Raw genomic sequence first — 9,813 nt, 5'->3', positions numbered from 1 at the left:
ACTAATATTTTCAGTGTGTTCATAAAGCCTCCTGAGACAAGGTCTAAATGCTTGGACCATCTGCAATATTTATATGTATTTATTTAGCGGTTCAGAAAATGTGTGTGTGTGTATTTAGCAGACATGTTTCTCCAAAGCGGCTTCCAATGAACTCTACGTAGTGTTATGAGGCCACACACCTTATTCACCGTGGTGACTTACACTGCTAGATACACTACTTACAATGGGTCACTCATCCATACATCAGTGGAACACACTGTCACACACACTATGGGTGAACCTGAACAGCATGTCTTTGGAGTGTGGGAGGAAACCAGAGCACCTGCATGAAACCCACACAGACACAGGGAGAACATGCAAAATCCCCACCGACTGAGCAGGGATTGAACCCATGTCCTCTTGCACCACACAGGAGCACTGCTTGCTGTGCCACTGGGCTGCCCACAGTTACGCCTAAACTAGAGCAGGGTCAACTTTGTGTGTTCCCATATCAGTAATTCTACTTCTCTGTAAACTCAAATAATGGGCTAGTAAAAAAGGCAGACAGGGAAGCTCCTTTTTTACATGAATATATTGACATTGAATGGAGAACCATCATATCTGAAATAGTCCTTACGGTTTCAGAAGCTTCAGAACTGGCTTTTAGAAACATTACAGGTACAGAAGATAAGCACACTTAGCCCACACTTAGTGCAGCAAAATATAGATCAGTCATTCGTTGCGGTTTTAAAATATGTCAATTAAAGTTAAAGTACAGTAGAGGACCATTAAATTTTTTTTATTTGTTTACCAATTGCTTGTAAAAGCCAGGACAGCTCCCCATCTGAAGCAAACAAAATGTGGAGTTAATAGTTTTCGGACACTCCAGCACCAGATCAATGGCCCGCGTTAATGCATCTCTGCATCCGCGGCGATTTCCCACAAGAGTGTTCCGCATCCAGCGGACAAGTTCACCGCGTTTGCATTGACCAAGCAGTTGACGGCATTGGTGCCACAGAAGTCATAAACGATGACGGATCGATCCGTCCTCTCTCTTTTTTTTTTTTTTTTTTTTTTTCTGGATGCAATCTGCTCTGGATTCAGGAGGATGTCAAGCCTTTCGCTTTTTCGTCCGCTTGAAGTAATTTCCTAAGTCTTACCTGTCAAGTCCTGCTAAGTGCTCAGCATACCCCATTTCCCCAAAATGCATGAAACCCTAGACACGGTCAAACACGTGCCCCTTGTTGAGGAGTCCTGCTTCTAATGGATTGTGAGTTGAGCCAGATTGCTCTCGAGGTATCCACATGCCTGGTAAGCCAACATGTCTGGAACTGGTTGGATGGTACTGTATATCAAGGAGCGGCTGTATTCTAAATCAAGCCTGCGGAGGCCCTGGGGGGTGAGCTGTAGGTTGAGGACATGGTTGGTGGGAACAGAATGAGCTGGTTTAAGGAAAGGCCTTGACAAGGTACAAGCCATACAAGACTGTTACGGAAGGAAAATGATGCAGGAAATATATATTGTGACAGCAGCTCTGCCCGACTATATTTCACCTAGACTGCAAAACCTGAAAAGTATGACCAGTGACGACTCAGATAGAGTTTTACACAAACTGGCCAGGACACTTAGAAAATCATTCAGAAACACCTATTAATCTATTTTCAGAAAGTCACCTTTTATTGTTCATGTACATATATAGTCATTGTGCAATGTGATGGACTGGCATGTTGTCCAAGGGTTACCCTGCCTCAAGCCCATTGGAGGAAAGGGTCTGCTAAACACACACACACACACACACTGGCTGAGGCTGCTTGTCCCAAGTGGGGTCATGGTGAGCCAGGGCCTGGCCCAGCAGCACAGGGCCTGGGGGGGAGGGGGGGGGGGCACACTCACAGCAGGATGCCAGTCCATCACAAGGCACCCCAAGCAGGACTCGAACCCCAGACCCACCAGGGAGCAGTGTTCCATGTCTCTGGGAACTGCTGCAGAAGACATGGCCCCTCGTTACCTGGTCAAGCTTGACCAGATGTGTAGAGAAAAAAGATTCCAACAACTCAGATTGACTAATTTCCTATCTGTCCTACTGTCTTTTATTGCTCTTTTAGGTATAACACATCTGTCCTGCTGTGTCCTTTTGTTGGATTAGGTCCACGTATCCTCATGTATTTGTTTTTTAACTTGCGTTTCCTTCTGAAAACCAGCGGGCACTAGCAGGGGCGTCCCCAGGGCCCCGGAGCCAGGCTTCGACTTGCTGTCCCCTGCCTGCTTGCGTGCCGAGAGGAGATGGTGTCTTCCCCTTCACTGCACACGTCAGCACCACGACCGGTTCAGTAAGAAAACCGGCCGCTTGCAGCCTCCAGTCCCGCAGCAACTGTCTGGTTGCAGCAGCGACCGTCTGCTTTGTATTCAGCTCTTCTTCCCAATATCAGCACTGTTTGCAGCGGAGAACCTCTCTCTGTTCCTCTGTCTTGAAAAATCATGACTTTTATTTGTGATATTTTTGGTTCCTACATTCAATACCTTTTAGGGGCATTCATAATGCCTGTAATCTAATGTAACTTACATTTATTTATTTAGCAGATGCTTTTCTCCAAAGCGACTTTCAATGAACTCTATGTAGTGTTATCAGCCCACACACATTATTCACCATGGTGAATTACACTGCTAGATACACCTGTTTTCAATGGGTCACTCATCCATACATCAGTGGAACAGACACACTCTCTGTATGGGGGAACCTGAACAGTATGTCTGTGGAGTGTGGGAGGAAACCAGAGCACCCAGCAGAGACTCACACAGAGAACATGCAAACTCTACACAGACTGAGCAGGGATTGAACCCCTGTTTTTTCACACCATCAGCAGCAGCACAACTTGCTGTGTCACCATGCTCCCTGTAAGAAAAGCGGCAGGTAATATAATGGTAAAATCCAGGTTCAAACCCCACCTAATGCTGTAAAACCCTTGAGCAAAGTACTTGCACTAAGTTTATACAGCACAAATTACACAGCTATGCAATGTTAAGTAGCTCAACCCTGCAAGTTCCTTTGGCGAAAGCATCCAATAAATAATTTCACTTCTATAATGTAGCTATTATTATTACCCTTTGAAGAGTTATTATAGGAAGGGGATTTTTTTGATAAAACGTAAACAAAGACAAAACAAAAATGTGGCACATATTTGAATGATACAATATAAATCAAAAGCTAACCCAGCCAGCCTTTATGCTTATGTTCACAGCATATTACACAGATCTAGCATATTACGCTTTTTTTAAATGCCATCGCTAATAATGCTGGCAATTGTTCAAATACAATTTCAACCAGCAGTGATTTTAAACGTCCCCAATGCCATCAGACTGGTGAAGTGGAAGCTGTGTGCTATAGCTTTAGCAGCTCAATGAATGTCAGCTTGCATTAGTTACTTGATTAAAATTAATTATTACAAATTCTCTTGGGAATCTTTCCAATTAGCCTTTTCAAATAAGTGGACGTTATTTATATGAATCACTTTTACAGTTTTTTTGGGGCAAACAGGCTGCAAACCATGAAACTGCAGCAAATGAATTGCCATTGACTCTGCTATCATATAAGGATGACAATGAGGGTATGAGGTTACAGTATCACTGACAACCTCATAAGTTATTTGAGGAGGCGAAATCCTGTTTAACTTGATCTACCCTTACTACCCCTTGGTACCGTTCTTGTTGAACCCCTGCTGTACTTTTGTTGCGTATTTCGCAAATCAGTGCATTAGTGAAAACTATTTCTAGGGAGACTTTTATTCAGTGAAGCTGTGACAATGACTTGGTTTGCCGGACACGAGGACGTTGATTCAGGATTTCTCGATTCAGTAGTGTTTATCTGGGAGCTTTTAGATGACCAGGTGCGTGGAGAGGGGGGTCAGAACGGTTTTGTGTTTATATGCGTTTGAATGCTGCATGCATGTGCGTTGTGTAGACAGTATAGGTTTGCTAAGTCTCCACTATGGAGGTTAACATTTTCTGTCAAAGTGCCACAAAGGCCTATTTAGTTGAAGGGTATGTTGCAGGTAGTAGTTTAAAACGTGAATTTTCACCTCAGATCTGGGTTTTCTTTTTATTACACAGGCAACATGCTTGACCAGAACATGAAATGCAAATGTATCAAGTAGATTTGAAAACTTAGGCGTCTATTTATGCTTCTGTGTTTTCAGAACGGTTGAATCTTGACAATCGTCCTAAGATTGTCCTGCTTTATTAAATTTCCATTCCATCTGAGGATGGTACAAAAATTATTTTGCTGTAACGGACAGCGTCATGCCCAGCATCACGTCCCAGGCACCTGATCCTGGTCAACCAGTTCAGGTATAAAGGGAGCCGGTTCACCACCATGCCCCTGCAGAATCTCGTCAGAGACCACCGTCCCCTTGTGTCTCCAGCGTTTAATGTCCTACACCCCTTCGCCCGTACAGCCCCTTCCACGTCTCCTGGTTCAAGACCCCTCGCCCCGTTGTACGACCACATCTCCAGATCCTCAGCCGTACCCTGACCCCCGATCGTCCGAAGCGTTTGTCCTTCTGCAAATACGGCAAAAGCATTTCTTTGGTAACAGAAATTCAGAGCTTCAGCTTTGATAAAAGCAAACAGGTAAATATGACCACAATGCCGTGTCGACATATCACAAGTTGGACAGCAGCTACTGTGGCAGTTAAGGACACGGAGTGCTGACCTGAAATTTGCCAGTTCATCTGCCAGGAGGGGTCCATCTGTAGTTACTTTGGCTAGATCAAAATCTTAGTTATGTGATATTCACAACATATGGTCATACATCATTCTACATTTACATTTACATGTATTCATTTAGCAGACGTTTTTGTCCAAAGCGACGTACATCTCAGCAAAAGTACAATTTATGCATTACATTAAGAGAAGGAGACATAGCTGCAAACATGAAAGTCTCAAGCAAACCTAGTTTGTTCCCTACCACTTGCTGCACCGAGGTTCGTCGTGCATATTCTACGACAAACAGGGCCCTACGACAACGGGTTGGGCATCTTGAATTTGGCACTGATTTGGACAGGTGACAGTTATACCTGATGGCACAATCTTTTTACCTTTTTGTCATACTTTTCCATCTTATCTTATTTGATGTGCCTGAAAGGAATAAATGATAGTTCAAGCATCAAATTGGTACAGTAGTAAAAAATTCCTGATTGAATGCTATATGCCTCTGCCAGTTTTGATTTGAGCTAAATAAATGTCTTGCATCACCCCAAGGGAACATTATCATGATTATATGCTATGCTTACAGCACATATCTCTTCACATGTTGACCAGCAGACAGGAAAATTGTTAGCACCACTGAATTCCATTAGAAGGTCCCAGGTTTGAATTTAACTGCTGTTGTAGTATCTTTGAGCAAGGTACTTAACTAACTAAATAAAAATCATCGAAAAACCTAATATTGCAAGATGGCTTTGAGAAAAATATCTCCAGGAATGCATCGCAATATGTGCTGTGAAGATCTCAGTCTCAGGTGTGGTTCAGTTTCAGGAAGAAAAAAACTGTGCAAGACTTAGCAGCTGAGATTTTGATGAACTGTATGTAGTATTTCATAATGATCTGCAAAAAAGCACACTTTTCAAGTCAAAAGCTTAATTATTTTTGCCTGGAGTTCTGAATTGACATTTATGAAACATCTGTGCCACTGTTATAAGAAACTGAAGATTTTGAAGAAAGGATTCTGCCAAGGACTGATGGTACAGACAGGATATTAAAACACCAGTTCTTCAGAATATGATAATATGCCCATTATTAGAATTCTCCCGCTCAGATTAAACTATATTTATACCAGAATCACCACTTTAAATGTATCTATATAAGGAAACAACTAAATGGACTCATCAGTTGCCCAACATATTAATTCTAATATAAGCATCCTAAGAGCATTTGCTTGAGCTGTTAAAAGGGAACTTTAGCTGCAGAAATTTGACCAGACTTCAGCAAACTTCCCTGGCTTCAAAAACAGGGTCATTTGTCTGTGGAGAAGTTTGGACACCAGCATTCAGACATCAACAGGAACTAAATATTTACAGCTGCTGCTGGAAGTACATAAATATTTTAACCTTGATCTGGTTCAAAAACCATTAGTTTTCCCGAGCCGTCAAATTAATCTAAGCAAAGCGTTCAATTTAGCAGCAGCTAAAAATAAACATTAAACTGGCATGAAGATAAAAATAGTGCTCACTGTATTCTTCCACGAATGGCATCTGCTTTTTTTTTCAGTATGGATCCCAAAATGAGACAGACAGAATTTACCCAGTTCCTTGTAGTACTCCTTCAAATGGCTATCTGGTTACACTGATCATTTTTGACGACTCAGTTTCTTGGAAAATATACCCAGGATCTCCCCAGCTATCAGTCCTTGTCTGATCTCAATACTTCAGCAACAGGCAGAATGACCATCTGAATATAATTTTATCTTCTATACTCTTCACGGGTATCCTCCCAGACAACTGTTTGGCATCATTGCTAAATATCTCTGGCAGACCAGTACTCGACCGAAGGTACAGAGGTAGATGGTTAGGAATGGTAGAGAAGATCGATGGTGTTAGTAGCTCAGGTTGTTGATTCAGATGTTCAGGTGTTTGCAGAGCTTGGCATTCAGACTGCAAATGTTTCATCATGGGTCAAGGTGACATCATCAGTGTTTAATGCATGTAGTGCTGGTTTGACCAGAAAATAGAATGGGATCCAACTCTCAAGGTCATCTCAATCAGTCAATTAGCCAATCAAATTGAAGCCAAGGAAGATTCCAGCGTCCAGACCCATTTTAAAGATTGACGTTCAAACCAGCATTCCATGCATTAAGCACTGATGATGTCACCTCGACTGGTGATGAAACGTTTGCAGTATGAATGCCAAGCTGGGCGAACACCTGAACATCTGAGGCTGATGGTGCCAGGGAATTCTGAGTTCAACAGTCAGTCTGATTGGAGATCTGCGGCAGCTTGGATTACTTGCAGGACACATGCATGTATGTCAAGAACTGACAGCAAGAAAGTAATGAAGTGCAAATGTAACACGGACCCATAATCCAGCATAAATAGACACACTCTTCAAAACTATGTGACCTTGAACAGCGTTTGTGATTCAGCAGATGCAGAATTTACCCACTGGTACCAGTTTTCAGGGCACTGATATCGGCTTCTTGATCAATGAAAACGTTTGTCTAGATGTTTATAATGGAATGCCTTAAAAAATCAGTCAAAGTTACAATCCATCCTGTAATGCATTTTGTGTAGTGTTGTCACAGTCTAAGGTTACTGTAAATAAAATGTAAATTGTGACCATCCGAGGGTCATTTCAGATGAACGCTGCAGGCCAATTCTTCAGCAATGCATATAATCCAGGGACCTTCTTCATTTCACTACATTAATTACATATGCAAATTTCAATGTTAATCGGATGAAAATGAAAGTGAGCCGTGAAAAAGATTCTTAAAAATAAAAAAGATTTTTCATTGTTATAATGCGTTCAGCTGTGGAACTGGTCACAGGTCCTCATATTTATTCCACTTAAAAGTGCCTTACTTCCCAGTTCGTGAAACTTCTAGCATCCATATTTAATGCTTTTGAATATTACAAACTTTATGGAAAATCACTTTTACCTTCAGTGACTCTTTGCCCAAGTGTTGTAATAGTTATAATAAGTCTAATAGAGATCTAACATTTTATAACACCTCATACATTCAGACATAAATGTAGCCTACATTATTTCACACAATATTTATTCACTTTAACTACTGGTAGAAAAGAAAAAAGGTCAGTGGTTTCCTTTGATATTAATTTAAATATGATCTGAGAAAAATTTAAGTTCTCACACTCGTGGTTTACCTACTTTTACTGTTTCTTCATCGCTGTATCTTTATAAAGTGCAGTGATTGTGATATGAAAATTATACAATCATGATATATCATTCTTTCGGGACACCTTCTTGTACTTTTTCCCCCAAAGCCATTCTCAGGTGGTTAAATCAAAGCAGTGCAGTATTATAATGCCAAAGTATTGTTTTCATAGTTTTTAAGATTCCAGTGCACTGGTTAACAACAAAACCCTTAATTAAAAAGCCATTGTTGTCCTCTGAAGCAACTTATGAGAACATATTGTTACAAGTATTATAGTGCATTAGTGTAAAATAGCAGCGGTAATAAACATGGAAACAAGTCCAGCAGGCAGCCAATTAAGTGAACCTTTACTCTGCTTATTGCATGAAAGGAGAATCAGCATCAATAATAATGTTACCCAGCAGGAAACTCATCCTTTGCTCCTTAGTTCCATACATGCATTTTATCAATTTAATATCCTGGACATATAGTGTAAAAGCATTAATACAATATTTAAGTGTTCAAATGAATGTGGGATGAGCTTCATAACCAAGCAATTTTGAGTTTTGAATTGTAAACTAGAGTTATTTCCATGAATAATTCACATCTAGCTGACACCTTTGCTCAATACTACATTTAAATTTATTTATTTAGCAGATGCTTTTCTCCAAAGCAACTTCCAAGAAACACTATGTAGTGTTATCAGCCCACACACCTTATTCACCGTGGTGACTTACACTGCTAGATACACTACTTACAATGGGTCACTCATCCATACATCAGTGGAACACACACACACTCTCTCTGTCACTCATACACTAGGGGTGAACCTGAACAGCATGTCTTTGGACTGTGGGAGGAAACCAGAGCACCTGGAAGACATGGGGAGAACATGCAAACTCCACAGAGACTGAGCGGAGATCAAACCCACATCCTCTGTGAGAATACAGCGCTACAATACTAGACACATTAAGGTACCTGCAAACAAAACAATTCCACACACTCACACACACACACGACAGGTTATACTGACTCACCACTTCACTTGAAACATGTCTTTGGATGCGGAGAAAGCCTGAGCACCCAATGGAAACCCACACAAACACAGGGAAAACATGCAAACTAAACAGAGACTGAGGGATTTGAAACCATTTCAGAACCTACAGCCCAGGGGTTGTGAGGCACCAGCACTACCTACTGTGCCGCTCCACATTCAACTTGTAAAGGAATGAGTTAGGCTGGGCTGTAAACCAGTAAATTGGGCAGGGTTACAACCCAATAACTTGTGCTGATTTCATGCACAGGCTTTTGGATTTGGTTTTAAGTCATGCTGTAAAGGATCTGGAACCAAGCTTATTCTCTGTTTCAAATTAAAGCAGCACGGGATTCTTTCGGACTAACATTTGTTTCAGCGTCGCGCGTCTCGCAGCTTTTATTTGTTTTCTTTTTTCCACAGAAATCAGTGTGGAGCTTGCATGTTTGCACATTCATTTCTTCAACAATTCATGAATAATTCACGAATAACCCATTCCAGTTTGAGGGAAAATACATTTCAACATTTCAAGCACTGGACCAAAGAGGTGTTCCTGAGTCCTACCCTAGTCATGTGGTCCAGGGCTGGAAACTTTTGACAATCAGTGGCTTTGTTGCCCCAGATGTAAGAACCACAGAACTTAAAATCTCATGACCTATTATATTATTGATTAAATTAATTATAATACCCAATATTGCACAACTAGAGCCCTTGCATTAATAGTTCCCAATCAACATACACATTCTGAAAGTGATCCATGAGTGTATATATAGACATATACATACACATAGACACACACACATTTGAAAGCATGTGTGTGTTATGTTTTAGCTCCAATTACACCCCTGAAATTCAGCATATCTGAAGCAGACGCCAGATGTATAAGAATTCATGTTGACTTAAGTGGATAAGTGATTTTTAAAATTTTTTTTTTACA

Source organism: Scleropages formosus, chromosome 5 (assembly GCF_900964775.1).
Source record: "Scleropages formosus chromosome 5, fSclFor1.1, whole genome shotgun sequence".
In the NCBI taxonomy this organism is placed as follows: Eukaryota; Metazoa; Chordata; class Actinopteri; order Osteoglossiformes; family Osteoglossidae; genus Scleropages; species Scleropages formosus.
This window is presented reverse-complemented; position numbering follows the sequence as displayed.